The sequence below is a fragment of the Boleophthalmus pectinirostris genome, unplaced genomic scaffold (genome assembly GCF_026225935.1).
Source record: "Boleophthalmus pectinirostris isolate CB_2022bp ecotype Guang Dong unplaced genomic scaffold, ASM2622593v1 HiC_scaffold_22, whole genome shotgun sequence".
Lineage (NCBI taxonomy): Eukaryota > Metazoa > Chordata > Actinopteri > Gobiiformes > Gobiidae > Boleophthalmus > Boleophthalmus pectinirostris.
This window is the reverse complement of record NW_026571190.1, coordinates 1,787,880-1,802,879: the sequence shown is the minus strand read 5'-3', so window position 1 is coordinate 1,802,879 and position 15,000 is coordinate 1,787,880. Positions and strand designations below refer to the sequence as shown.

Sequence of the window (15,000 nt, the reverse complement as noted above, 5' to 3'; positions counted from 1 at the left end):
CATTTATTATCTTGATGTGGTACATTACAATCACTGATACTTGTCCAAGTCCTTCAGACTTCTCATTGCCAGAATCTTGGCCTCCTTCAAAAACGCACCAAAGAACAGAGTGATCCAGGACTGTGCAAAACATGAAACAGTCTAGCTAGCACTCGTAATCCTGTAAACCAGGAGTGTCAAACATACGGCCCGGGGGCCAGATCCGGCCCTCCAAGACCTTTAATCTGGCCCTCGGCTGATTTTCTACTAAAATATTTTAATGATATTTCCTATTAAAATCTTGTTAATTTTCTGTGGTGTTTATCACAGCAGTGTCTCCAGCATCTCTGTACGTGGCCCCTCCCACCAGAGCAGCACAAATGAAGACTTGTCTCTTTCCAAACGCCCTTAAAGGACGATAGTTTTGACTGTTGACCGTGACCCCTCATCAGAAAAATGTCCAACATGAGAAAAGTGGAGCCGAGTGCAGGATTTCCCAAGAAAAATTTACTTATTCCTATTTGCATACAAGTTAATTGCATTTTTCTTAAAGTTTCATGTTGTTCATAATATTATGATTTTTTTTTTTTTTAAGAAAGAGTTCATCAATTAAAAAAAGATTTCTGTAATAGATTTGCGTTTCTCTTTACAAATTGAACAAACAATTTGAACATACTGCTATTTTTGGGATGAATATGCCATGGGTTTTCTGATCCGGCCCCTTTAGGATCAAAGTAGGTTGGATACGGCCCCCGGACCAAAATGAGTTTGACACCCCTGCTGTAAAACAAAAAAAAAACAAAAAAACATTGGCCTATTTATGTCATTAATCTCATTATAATTTGACATACTTTCACATTTGTTTGTTTGTTTGTTTGTTTTTGTTGTTTGTTTGTTTTTTTAACAAATGTTCTGAATTTACTATTGTACTATGATGTACTATGACAACTGAATAATTTTTATGCTTGATCTAGATTTGTAGTGATTTTTCATGCAGGTGATACTAGTTAGGCTTCTTAAGGCGTGGCCACGTTTCCTCCAGAGCTGCTGAGTGCGTCATTCTCTTGTGACTGGTTTGACTGGTTTATTGAGGCTATTGTTGGGCAATTCCCAAATATTTCCTTCTCTATTCCTTTTGTCTTAGCACATGTTCCCTGGAAGGAGGGTGTCAGGTGAAACACTGGAGAGCAGCTCCGTGTGCTACACTCACCAAACAAGTTTAGCTCCACGTCTTAATTTAGACGTTAGTCAGGTGTAACCGAAGTGTAAATTATTGATTATACAGTGAATGGTAAAAGAGAGACAGAGTCAAAAATAAAATTAAATAAATAATAATAATTTGTAACCTCAAGTTTATGGAAAAAAAATAATTATTATTCATATTCAGGCTAAAAATATCTTGGCTAAGACAAACAATGTTAAAATAGTCAGGGTTAACTGGCCACTGGTGCACGTGGCAGAGGCCTAGATTTTTACGGGCTAGAGCGTTTACCACACTCCACACACACACACACACACACACATATGCATACACACACAAATAAACACAAACTACAGGAAAACTAAAACATGCAAATATGTGAAGGAGGAGCAAAAAAAAAAAAAAAAAACACACAGTCAGAAGAAAAATAAAAGTAAAAGAGGCGGGGTGAAAAAGGTGTCCTCCCAGGCAGACACTGATCAATACAAAACATCCAAAAGAAGCACAATTAAACAGCAACATAAAACATACTTAATAAAAGGTCACCCAGCAGGACGAGAGCATCATGCACACAGCAAGAGCAGGTGGTTCACAGGGGAGGAGGACACCTCACCTCCAGCTTCACCTACAGAGTTTAAGTACTAGAGACATCCTGGAAGAGTGATGCACCAGGAGGTCACATGCGCCTCGCAGGGACAACTGCAATCAGTCAAATAAGCATTTATAAATGAAAAATAAAATACTCAAATTTACTGTGCATTTATTGGAGTTTGGAAAGTTTTTGTTTCAAGATCAAACAGTGACAGTCAACGCACGTTCAATGCAACAGAGTACTGTAGCGCAGAGTACTGTAGTACAGAGTACTGTAGTGCAGAGTACTGTAGTACAGAGTACTGTAGTGCAGAGTAGTAGTAGAGTATTGTAGTGCAGAGTATGTAGTGCAGAGTACTGTAGTGCAGAGTACAGAGTACTGTAGTTGCAGTAGTACAGAGTACTGTAGTGCAGAGTACTGTAGTGCAGTTAAGGACAGTTAAATGACTGGTGTTAAAGTACAAACAGTTGACAGAGAGCAGAGTTTGTCCAAGATCAGTAAACGACTGAAGAAAGTGTGGTGTTTTAAAAAAATATAAAATCTGCGTCGTCAGGGTCATATAATTCTGTTAAACAGCTGACCCGACCCCGGCCCCCATCACAGTCAGGAGCCATAATGTGGCCCCCAGAGAAAAAAGTTTGGTGACCCCTGAGCTATACCATGAAAATGAGTTTTGGACTGTATGATGAGAGAGAGAGCATTTCATAGTAAAAAGTAAAAAGACACCAGTGTAAAATGGAATGGTTAGAAGACTTTATATGTTAACAGAATATTTACACAGCACAAATATTAAAACTACAGATGATGTTCTCAAGATGTATGAAGGTGGTATTATAATACACCAATGAATATGTCCGCCATCAAACTCGTCCAGGATCCAGGGCTTTGTCCTTTGGGTCGACCAGTTTCTGTCTTAAAGTGTTTGTAGGTTTGAAATAGTCTGGGATCTCATGTTGCCTGAAAATCCTCTGTAGTTTTTCAGAAACACCTGCCATGTAACACCCTTCCCCTCGGTTGATGATTATCTGATTATCTTTTGTCCCATTTTTTAGTTCTCTTTTTTCTATAGTATAATGGTCTTTGTTTAAGTTCTTTTTGTTCTATAGTGTAATGATCTTCTTTGTTTAAGTTCTGTTTGTTCTGTAGTTTAGTGGTCGTGTTGGTTTCTCCAATACAACACTCCTCCCAGTTTAAGTGTCTTGGGAGTCCATTGTGTCTAAAAATCTTTTGTAATTTTCAGACAGGCCAGACACATGAGACAGAAACCCCTTGCTCTTGGTTCTTTCTGATAGAGGTCGAAACATCTTGATTTGTAAAACATTGTCCAGGGGCCTCATTTTTAAATCGCGACACACCCAAATCCTTGCGTAGGCGCTCTTTACGCCAACCGCAGGATTTATGAAACTCATCCTAAGCGCAGCTCTTTGCTTATTTCTACGGCAGCTCGGGACCTCCTGTAAGCTCTACACAAAGTCTGGAGACACTGGGAAAAAGCGACACTTGTGGAGAGAAGCAGAGGTGAACAGAGTTTGAGGAAGAGATTGATCAGGAATTCATCAGAAAATCCATGTATATAAAAGAATGACCTTCAGATTTGTGCATTTAAGTGTTTGTTCGCCAAAACATGGAGAAGGGCTGTTTATTCCACTCATTATTCTCCACAATATTATACATTTGAAACTTGTGCATGAGCGCAGCAAGATTCCCGGTGCAGAGCAGAGTCTCCCACAGTCTGTGGCTGTGACCCAACACAGAGAGGAAAGAGAAAACTCTTCCCATGGACGCAGCAGGAGCCAGGCTTTTGGTTTAATGAATGCAACTTTAACACTTTTACTTTTTTCTTTACGCACCGAGTGCCAGAGTGGCCCGAGTCACGTGACACGAAGCCTACTGTCTGAACCTGACCCGAATCCTACATTTTTGTGTATTGGGGAACTCTTGAAAAGGAGAGCTGCTCTTGCCCGTCCCGACCCAGACCCACACTCACAGAGGTCAGATCCAGACCCACACTCACAGAGGTCAGACCCACACTCACAGAGGTCAGATCCAGACCCACACTCACAGAGGTCAGACCCACACTCACAGAGGTCAGACCCACACTCACAGAGGTCAGACCCACACTCACAGAGGTCAGACCCAGATCCGCACTCACAGAGGTGAGCAGAGTTTGGATGTTTGGTGTGGACTTTTATTGTCAGAATAACAGTGCCTGACATGTGTCTGATGTGTTTCTTGCTAAATCTGTGTCCTTGCATCCTCGTATCCTTCCCTCGCTCCTTTCACTCTCCAGAGGAGGGCATCTGAATCTCTTGCATGTGCTCATAATTTTACCATTCAGATCAGAGCGTGCAGTATCTACATGTATAAATGTGCATAAACAGTGCCAGTCGCCACACCCACACATATGCAGACTTAAAAATATAGTGATAAACTCTTGAAACAGCAAGAAAACACAGGGGCTTTACTGCAAAGATGTGCTGCCTAAATATGATGAAATATTATTAAATGAACAAATAAGTAATTGTTGTCACTTTTAGTTTTGTGTTTATTTGTTAAACCTTGGTTAAGTCTTTGTCGTGATCACGTGGTGCTGCGTGGAGCGTCCTCTTCCCTCTGTCCCGCGTGTCTCGGTCAAACCCACTGATTATCGGCTCATGTTTTGGGAAATCTCATTCACCAGTCACGTTACATGCTCCTTTTATGGTGAGGTGGAGGTGTGAGGGGGCGTGGTCTGTCCTTTTATGGTGAGGTGGAGGTGTGAGGGGGCGTGGTCTGTCCTTTTATGGTGAGGTGGAGGTGTGAGGGGCGTGGTCTGTTCTTTGGTGAGGTGGAGGTGTGAGGGGGCGTGGTCTGTCCTTTTATGGTGAGGTGGAGTTGTGAGGGGGCGTGGTCTGTTCTTTTATGGTGAGGTGGAGGTGTGAGGGGGCGTGGTCTGTTCTTTTATGGTGAGGTGGAGGTGTGGAGAGGGCGTGGTCTGTCCTTTTATGGTGAGGTGGAGGTGTGAGGGGGCGTGGTCTGTCCTTTTATGGTGAGGTGGAGGTGTGGAGAGGGCGTGGTCTGTCCTGTTATGGTGAGGTGGAGGTGTGAGGGGGCGTGGTCTGTTCTTTTATGGTGAGGTGGAGGTGTGGAGAGGGCGTGGTCTGTTCTTTTATGGTGAGGTGGAGGTGTGAGGGGGCGTGGTCTGTTCTTTTATGGTGAGGTGGAGGTGTGGAGAGGGCGTGGTCTGTTCTTTTATGGTGAGGTGGAGGTGTGAGGGGGCGTGGTCTGTTCTTTTATGGTGAGGTGGAGGTGTGAGGGGGCGTGGTCTGTTCTTTTATGGTGAGGTGGAGGTGTGGAGAGGGCGTGGTCTGTTCTTTTATGGTGAGGTGGAGGTGTGAGGGGGCGTGGTCTGTTCTTTTATGGTGAGGTGGAGGTGTGAGGGGGCGTGGTCTGTTCTTTTATGGTGAGGTGGAGGTGTGAGGGGGCGTGGTCTGTTCTTTTATGGTGAGGTGGAGGTGTGGAGAGGGCGTGGTCTGTTCTTTTATGGTGAGGTGGAGGTGTGAGGGGGCGTGGTCTGTTCTTTATGGTGAGGTGGAGGTGTGAGGGGGCGTGGTCTGTTCTTTTATGGTGAGGTGGAGGTGTGAGGGGGCGTGGTCTGTTCTTTTATGGTGAGGTGGAGGTGTGAGGGGCGTGACGTGACGTGGGTTTACGTGCTTAGATTCTAGCTGCAGGTAGGATCTATAAAGCAGATTGTGTGGTTCAGTGCAGCGGTGACTTTTCTAGATTTGGAGTTTGCCTTTTCTACCAATATTTATTTGTGTGATGTGACATTTCCAATTTAATATTACTAAAAAGAGTTTTTGAATCTTTTTTTTTTATATATATATATACACAGTGTCACAGACCAATAATTTTGGTAATTCTTGTTGAAATAACCTCAAATTTTCACTAAATGTATAAAAACGAATCAAGATTTTATATTTAATGTTTTATTTTTGTTGTGTTTTCAGGTTGAGCCGTTCACTCCCAAAGAGAAGTCTTTTTGCATCTTTGAATCTGCTGCACACACTCACTCAAGACCGTGCAGCTTCAATGTACCATTTGGAAAAACTTCATCAACTGGCAAATAAATTTGGACTTGATCCCAAAAATGTGCAGAGTTTGGCTGATTATGCAGGGCTAAAGGATCTGGTACCAACATTAAAAGAGGCGAGAACGGGAGTGAACAGCTCAACCTGAAAACAAAAATAAAATATTCAATATAAAATTTTGATCTGTTTCGATACATTCTTTGAAAATCTGAGGTTATTTCAACAAGAACTGCCAACATTATCGGCATTATTTTTTTGAGACCCCATAAGTTGTAATGATAGTTCGGTCACAACTAACAGGCATCAACAAAAATGAACAAGAAACAATGTGAGCAGTGGGCGGGGCTAAACTCTGATGTCATTCTGCAGGACTCTGGACTGAGCATGGATCAGAGAGAGCACAGAGAGGACGCAGACCCTCTGACCACCAGCAGGGCGGCGCTGGAAGCATCTATTAGAAGACTGAGCAATTTTACAAAGTCTGGTCCACGGTAAGTCTGAGCCAGTGATTCAGTCTGATTGTTTCGTGTTACATGAACAAAGGAAATCTGACAACCAAAAACACCAGGAGCATATTTGTCATTTTAGTGTGGATGAACTGCTTTTAGTCTTCAGTGGTTTTTGTCATTGCTACATTGTGTTGTTGTTTTTTTTTTTTGTTTTGTTTTTCTCCTTAACACATGTACAGGTATAAAAATCTGCAAGAAATTATATCACAGATTTTATTATTTTAAGTTCATTTCAATTATCTGACAGTTCCAGAAATCAAATTATACCATATTATTCACTCCGGAGTAGAAATCGCACCAACCAAAACATGTGTAATGAAGAAGAAAAAAACATATAAGTCACAATTTTTGGGAGATATTTAGTTTTAAAATCAGAGACCAAGAACTGACCTTTCTGAACTTTGTGATCAAAGTTTTATTCAAGTGTTACCATTCAAGTGTAAGGTCTATGCCAGGGCACTGGAGAGGAGAATCCGGCCGATAGTCGAACCTCGGATTCAGGAGGAGCAGTGTGGTTTTCATCCTGGTCGTGGAACACTGGACCAGCTCTACACTCTCCATCGAGTGGTCAAGGGTTCATGGGAGTTTGCCCAACCAGTCCACATGTGTTTTGTGGACTTGGAGAAGGCATTCGACCGTGTCCCTCGTGGTGTCCTGTGGGGGGTGCTCTGGGAGTATGGGGTCCGGGGTCCTTTGCTAAGGGCTGTCCGGCCCCTGTATGACCGGAGCAGGAGCTGTGTTCATTGCCGGCAGTAAGTCAGACCTGTTCCCGGTGCATGTTGGACTCCGCCAGGGCTGCCCTTTATCACCGGTTCTGTTCATTGTATTTATGGTCAGAATTAGGGGTGATCCTCAAGTGGAGGAGTTCAAGTATCTCGGGGTCTTGTTCACGAGTGAGGGGAGGATGGAACGTGAGATTGACAGGCAGATTGGTGCAGTGTCTGCGGTGATGCGGTCACTGTATCAAACTGTTGTGTGATTTACTGGTCAGTCTTTGTTCCTGTCCTCATCTCTGGGTAATGCCAAAAAGGACGAGATCACGAATCCAAGCGCTCAAAATGAGTTTCCTCCGCACGGTGGCTCATGAGCACTTTGTAGAAGCTCCTGAACTAACTGACCTGACTCATAACTGTCCCATGTGTTTTATTGTGACTGAAGTGTGTTTTCTTCTGTGTCTCAGGATTCAGCAGAAACATCCTCCGTCTGAACCTGGTCCCAGCTGTGAGTCCTTCAAGAGTGACCATTCTATGAGACCTCCCATTGTTTTGCAATAGAGCCGTGAGTTTCCACAATTGTTGAATTAAACAATAGAACTGAAATGAGAGTTTAATGTGTCTCTTTCACAGAGTGGAGCAGACAGATCTAGAGGTCTCCAGTGGTCAGCACCATCAGACACAGCTGGACTCCATATTTAAGGTCTGTCATTCATTAAAGTTTAGAAATGTTTCACACAGATCTGACACTGTATTTGTGTTGTTTATAATGTGTCTGTTCAGCTTCTGGAGGAGGACATCTTCACTTTTGTCCAGAAAGAGCTGAAGAAGCTCCACAAGGTTCTGAGTGCAGATTACCCAGAATGTTTAGAGCCTGTGGAGGATGAGGATGAAGAGCAGAAGAGCAGCAGTGAGGCTGTTCTCAAGATCACACTGAACTTCCTGAGGAGGATGAAGCAGAAGGAGCTGGCTGAGCGTCTGTGGAGCAGTAGGACCATTTAACACATTTAACAAGGTGCTCACAGTCATTTTATCTTCTCTGAGACTCAGGTCTGTATCTGTTGTCTTCATTCAGGGAGTTATTCTGGAGTTTATCGGCGTAAACTGAAGTCTAACCTGCAGCAGAAGTTTGAGTGTGTGTTTGAGGGCATTGCTAAAGCAGGAAACCCCACCCTTCTGAATCAGATCTACACAGAGCTCTACATCACAGAGGGAGGGTCTTCAGAGGTCAACCAGGAACATGAGGTCAGACACATGGAAACAGCCTCCAGGAAACCAGGCCCAGCAGAGACAACCATCACATGTGAAGACATGTTTAAAGGCCCAGCTCACACACATGGAGCCACCAGAACAGTGCTGACAAAGGGAGTGGCTGGCATCGGGAAAACAGTGCTCACTCAGAAGTTCACTCTGGACTGGGCTGAAGGCAAAGCCAACCAGGACATACAGCTGCTGTTCCCGTTCACTTTCAGAGCACTCAATGTGCTGAAGGAGAGAAGCTTCAGCTTGGTGACACTTGTTCATCACTTCTTTAGTCAAACACAAGCAGAACTCTGCAGCTTTGAAGACCTCCAGGTGCTCTTCATCTTTGACGGTCTGGACGAGTGCAGACTTCCTCTGGACTTCAACAAAAGCAAGGCCCTGACCGACCCCACAGAGTCCGCCTCAGTGCACGTGCTGCTGGTGAACCTCATCAGGGGGAGCCTGCTTCCCTCCGCTCGCCTCTGGATAACCACACGACCCGCGGCGGCCAATCAGATCCCTGCTAAGTGCGTCTCCATGGTGACAGAGGTCAGAGGGTTCACCGACCCACAGAAGGAGCAGTACTTCAGGAAGAGGTTCAGAGATGAGGCCACAGTCGTCATCTCCCACATCAAGACGTCCAGAAGCCTCCACATCATGTGCCACCTGCCGATCTTCTGCTGGATCGCTGCCGCAGTCCTGGAGCATCTGTTGAAAAGCAGAGACAGAGGAGAGCTGCCCAAGACCCTGACTCAGATGTACATCCACTTCCTGGTGGTTCAGACCAAAGCCAAGAACATCAAATATGAAGGAGCATCTGAGACAGACCCACACTGGAGTCCAGAGACCAAGAAGATGGTGGAGTCTCTGGGGAAACTGGCCTTTGAGCAGCTGCAGAAAGGAAACCTGATCTTCTACGAGAGTGACCTGAGCGAGTGTGGGCTGGACGCTGCAGCGGCCTCAGTGTACTCCGGAGTGTTCACACAGGTCTTTAGAGAGGAGCCAGGCCTGTACCAGGACAAGGTCTACTGCTTCATCCATCTGAGTGTTCAGGAGTTTCTGGCTGCTCTTCACGTCCATCAGACCTTCATCAACACTGGGATCAACCTGCTCTCAGAGAAAACACATAAGTCTACAAGGTTCAGTGTAAAAAGAAAACTAAAGCATCTTCACCAGACAGCTGTGGATGAGGCCTTACAGAGTCCAAATGGACACCTGGACCTGCTCCTCCGCTTCCTCCTGGGACTTTCACTGTCAACAAATCAGAGCCTTCTACAAGGTCTGCTGACACAGACAGGAAGTAGCTCCCAGACCCATCAGAAAACAGCTGAATACATCAAGAAGAAGCTGAGTGAGGATGTGTCTGCAGAGAGGAGCATCAACCTGCTCCACTGTCTGAATGAACTGAATGATCGTTCTCTGGTGGAGCAGATCCAACAGTACCTGAGCTCAGGACATCTGTCTGAAGGTGGACTGTCTCCTGCTCAGTGGTCAGCTCTGGCCTTTATCTTACTGTCATCAGAAGAAGATCTGGAGAAGTTTGAGCTGAAGAAATACTCTGCTTCAGAGGAGGCTCTCCTGAAGCTAATGCCAGTGGTCAAGGCCTCCAACAAAGCCCTGTGAGTAACCTTTGTTTAACAGAGGATGGTTTGATTCAATTTCAATGGAAACAATGTTTTCTGTCTCCAGACTGAGCAGCTGTAACCTGTCAGAGAGAAGCTGTGAAGCTCTGTCCTCAGTCCTCAGCTCCCAGTCCTCTAGTCTGACAGTCCTTGACCTCAGTGACAACGACTTGAAGGACTCAGGGTTGAAGATGTTGTGTTTTGAACTGAAGAGTCCTCACTGTAAACTGGAACAACTCGGGTCAGAGTGGTTAATATTTTTCACTATTGTTACATAACCTGTTTGATTTTGCATTGGAGATTTATATTTGATAAAAAATTAATGTCTGAATGGTTGAATGTTTCTAATGAATTGACTGATTCCAAATAATCTGTGTCCTCAGACTGTCAGGTTGTCTGCTCTCAGAGGAAGGCTGTGCTTCTCTGGCCTCAGCTCTGAGGTCCAACCCCTCCCATCTGAGAGAACTTTACCTGAGCTACAACCATCCAGGAGAAACAGGAGTAAAGCTCCTGTGTGCTCTACAGGAGGACCCCCACTGCACACTGGACACGCTCAGGTATGGACCACTTTATTATAAAAAGAACATACTTAATGAATAATATGTTCATTCTTTGTTTTTATTCTACATTATTATAATATAATATTCACTTCCTAAATCCAAATGATGCAGACTTTTAATCAGTGCTTGATTGCATGTTTTTTTGTTAGTTGAAAGACAGACTAGCTTCATATAAGGAATATCAGAATAGATGGAGCAGAGTAATCCTTCATTTACACCAACTCTGCTGCGTGAAACGTGCATCTGCCGCATGACAGTTTCATGCATTCCAGTGTACACTGAGTGTGTGTCAGGGATGTGTCTGGTTATTCTAAAAACCTTTCTTTTAATGCACTCAAGCTGTAAATATGCTGTATAAAACATTTAACAACATGATGTAGCCTATCTGTGATGTAGAAGACTCGCCTCAGTCAGGTGTGAGCTGCGCTCTCCTCCTCCGCACATCCTTAACTCCTCTGTCCACTCCTCCGCTCTATCTCCACTCCTCTGGCCGCTCCTCTGCTCATCCTTTGCTCCTACATCTGCTGTTCTTTGTAAATCCACAAACCAACGTTTCACAAACTGCTTTCTCCTCTGCATTCAGCAGGTGCTCCACCGTCGTGCTGTGAAGTCAAAGTAGAAAGTAAAGTCGTGTGCTTGTAGAGGACACCGCCTCCACAAGCACACGGCTGGCTCTGGCTTTTTTAAACATTCCACAGCTTTAATGTATGTGATCAATCCTGAATTATGTTCAGGAGAGACACGAGCAAAACATTTTGGCCAGCTAAGTGGGTCGGTGTTGACATTCATCTCTGTTTTTGGTGCATTAGAAAAGAGAGAATGAAAGGTCCCATATTTACTGATTGATTGATTGATTTTCATCCATCATCCCAAAGGGCTGGGGTCACAGGGCCAAACAACTAAATATTGCACACTCCACTCATTGCACAGTTCCCATCCCCTAGTGAAAATAGACTGTTTTTCTGTCCATAAACGGCTGGTTCAAAATCATTCATATTGCTGCAGCATCCATCAGAATAGACTGCTTGTGTATCGGAGATGTGACACAGCGGTGTGAAACACATTCTAATTGTTATAGGAGACACACGGGCCTTGGACTGGAGACGTGACAGAGCTGGTGTAAATGAGGCGTAAGAAGCTTAGTAGAAGCTTTCCTCTTGTCATCAGAGTTCACCTGGCTCCGCCTAGAGGCTCCTCTGATGCTTCAGGACACAGAGGAGTCTTTTGTCCTGAGGCTGTTACGCTCCTCAATCTGTCCTGACTCTAGATCTGCAGACACCACCTGACCAGACCTCATGTTAAGCTGCACTGAGACTTTTTCTGTCAGCAGTGATATGAACTTTGACCTGTGTCTATAAACTAAAGGGGAGCTCCTAAAACAATAGAAAGCACTAGTGAACATGGAGAACAGAAAAGGCTTCATTAGAAGGTGACATACATGTGGTCTTACACAAATCATTGTCTTAGTTAGTTTAAAACATCACATGTATTGCATATCTTTTTATGCTATGATTTTGATAAGTGGTCATAAAAACATCAAAAGAAGTTTTACAAATGTGACTTTATCACAGCTCAATGTTTCTGTCCGATGTTGTTTGTTTCAGACTGGAGTATGCTGGAGCTGAGAGGTTAGCACCAGGACTCAGAAAGTGTAAGTGTTGACTTAACTCCATTTGAAACAGACACATAGACCCAGTGCATGATGGGAAATGGAGTCTTCACATAAAATATCTATTGTTGTGTGAGAAACCTCTGGCTGTGTGGTCCACAGCTGTGTCCATGACTACATCCAGAATTGTTCTTAAAGCAGATTCTGAAGAGTCCAGTCTGGAGCTGTGGAACTGCACTCATGTTTCAGCTCAAACAAAAGCAGAAGCAGCTGCTGTGAACAAGCTCCTGACACACAGAGACACATGTCTCACCGCCTGTGAGCACCAAGCCCCATCAGAACTATGGCTGTCAAAAGTATCAAAGATCAGATAGTAATCCATAACAAAACTACTGAAACCAGATACTCCCTCAGCAAGTATCAACACTAAAAACATTCAAAGGTCAGAAATGAGTCTTTCCTGAGTGTCTTTAGAATGATCTTGAGAGCACATAGAAGCACAGAGACTATACACACACGGACCACTATGAACCTACCTGGACCATGAGGGATTACACACATATAAGACACACACCATTTACGTTTTGTTGTTGTTGTTGTTCATTATTATTATTATTATTATTATTATTATTATTATTATTATTATTATGTATTTATTTATTTATTTTTATTTTTTTCCAATTACTTTGGCATACGGCTGCAACGATTAATCTGAGGATGAGGATGGACTTGCAATTTACAAGTCCATCCTCAGACCTAAATCAAAAACAAACAACAGTAGTGATGATGATTCTGCTAATATGACTCAGGCACAGTCACCGTTTAGTGTCGTCCAGCAGACTTAGATAACGTACGTGTACAGTCCGTCTAAATATTAGACAAATATAAGAGTGCAATGATTAATAAATAAAATAATAACAAAAATACTATAAATATAAAAACTAGATAAAAATACTTTAATATAAAAATAACAAACATCAAAAATAATGAACAATCATACATATCATACAATCATAAAATGAAATGTGGGTCTCCACATGGGACTAACTGCTGCTGTGTTGTGTTTTCTCTCCGTCAGATTTCTGTGATCTCACTCTGGATCCAAACACAGCTCACAGAGAACACAAGCTGTCTGACAACAACAAGAAGGTGACAAATGTGACAGAGGAGAAGTCGTATCCAGATCATCAGGACAGATTTGACCACTGGCCTCAGATTCTGTGTTCCACTGGTCTGACTGGTCGCTGTTACTGGGAGGTCCAGTGGAGAGGATGGGTTTATGTCTCAGTGTCTTACAGAAGAATCACAAGAAAAGGAGACAGTGTTGACAGTTTGTTTGGAGGCAATGATCAGTCCTGGAGTCTGGTCTGTTCTAAAGATCGTCTCTCTGTTTTGCATAATAACAACCAAACCCACCTCCCTCAGCCCTGGTCCTCGTCTTCTGGGAGAGTAGGAGTGTTTGTGGACTGTCCTGCTGGCTCTCTGTCCTTCTACACAGTCTCCTCTGACCAACTGACCCACCTCCACACCTTCAACACCACATTCACTCAGCCTCTGCTCCCTGGGTTTACTCTCTGGTCTTCTGGCTCCTCAGTGTCTCTGTGTGCTCCTTTAGATTAAGAGAAAGTATCTAAATGAAATACTAAATAGAGTCATTCATAGTTGTTTTTCACTCTCAGTTCGCTGATACTAGGCCTCAGTTTGATCCCAGGTGGATCATGAGCTACATTCACTCATTTGTTCCAACAAACTCTATTTGTAAGAATACATTTATAACCCCATCATTTTCTTTTGAGAAAAGTTTTATGCTGACAGTTGTATCATATCAAATGTGTTTTGTTTTGGCTTCACAAGTAGAGTTTATGTGTTACACTTAATCACCAAATGTTTTTACTTAAACAGTTTATTTACTTTTATTAACAGTTAGAGTCTGGCTGATATTATTGGCCTATATGGGCACTTGGAGACACAGAGGCAGTGCTATCATTAGGCAAAAGAAGGCGGCCGCTTAGGGCCCCCAAACCTGGAGGGGCCTCCAAATATGACCCTTGTCATTACCACTTATGGCCGAGGTCTCAGAGCAATTGGATTTTTCTCTCAGTAGTTTACATTTAAACAAAAAAACAACATCAAAACCGTACCTAATGGTCTAGTTTATCTATTTTAATTGTCAAAGCATCCCCCCTTCATGTTAGAATGGACTAGTCAGCTTGACCCTGATTTGAACAGAATTATTTATAATGGATGTAAACAAAAATGTAAATGTACGAGCAAAAAAATAAAACTACTTTCAGCTCTAGTTTTCTAGTGGGCGACCGAATAAGTTTCAGTCCACCCTAATTCAAATAGAGATGTGCGTGTCTCAAGAACAATGGGAAAAAACAGACAATAAATATATATTTAAAAAAAAACCAAACAAAACAGTGCATTATATTGAGGGCTCCAAACTCAAGTTCGCCTAGAGCCCCCAGACTGTTAACTCTGCCACTGTGGAGACATATCGCTAGCTATAGGTCTAAATCTAGTAGTAGTAGTAGTAGTAGTAGTAGTAGTAGTAGTAGTAGTAGCAGCACACATAAACTGGCTGTTTTCTCTTACACTGGCCTGCTGTAAAGTGACTATAGTGGCTGTGCACTTGTCACTGGACATACACTGATATGTAGGTGAGCTGTGAACAGAAGTGTGAATGGTCCACATATAACTAACTAACTAAACACTAAAGCATTGTTTCCCAAAGACTGGGTCGCGACCCTCAGGTGGGTTGCAAGACATTTTATTTGGGTTGCTTTGTCACATTCTGCTGCTGCGCTCTCCTCCTGCACCCGGACTGGAACACACCACAAACATGCAAACAGCCCCAACCATCTCATTAGAAATGTTCAAATGTTCAGACATGTTTTGTG

The 15,000-nt window shown here is 43.4% G+C and overlaps 1 long non-coding RNA gene and 1 pseudogene across 1 annotated transcript in view; both read left to right on the top strand.

Annotated features, from left to right (window-relative positions):
* LOC129410353 (uncharacterized) overlaps positions 1–7,767 on the top strand; it is a 12,550-nt gene extending 4,783 nt beyond the window's left edge. The window contains exons 2-4 of the long non-coding RNA XR_008632838.1: positions 6,212–6,333; positions 7,532–7,629; positions 7,698–7,767. This is a non-coding gene — a long non-coding RNA (uncharacterized LOC129410353). The remainder of the gene's footprint in view (positions 1–6,211; positions 6,334–7,531; positions 7,630–7,697) is intronic.
* Positions 7,768–7,935: 168 nt separating this feature from the next.
* Positions 7,936–15,000, top strand: part of LOC110165234 (NLR family CARD domain-containing protein 3-like) — a 7,833-nt pseudogene continuing 768 nt past the window's right edge.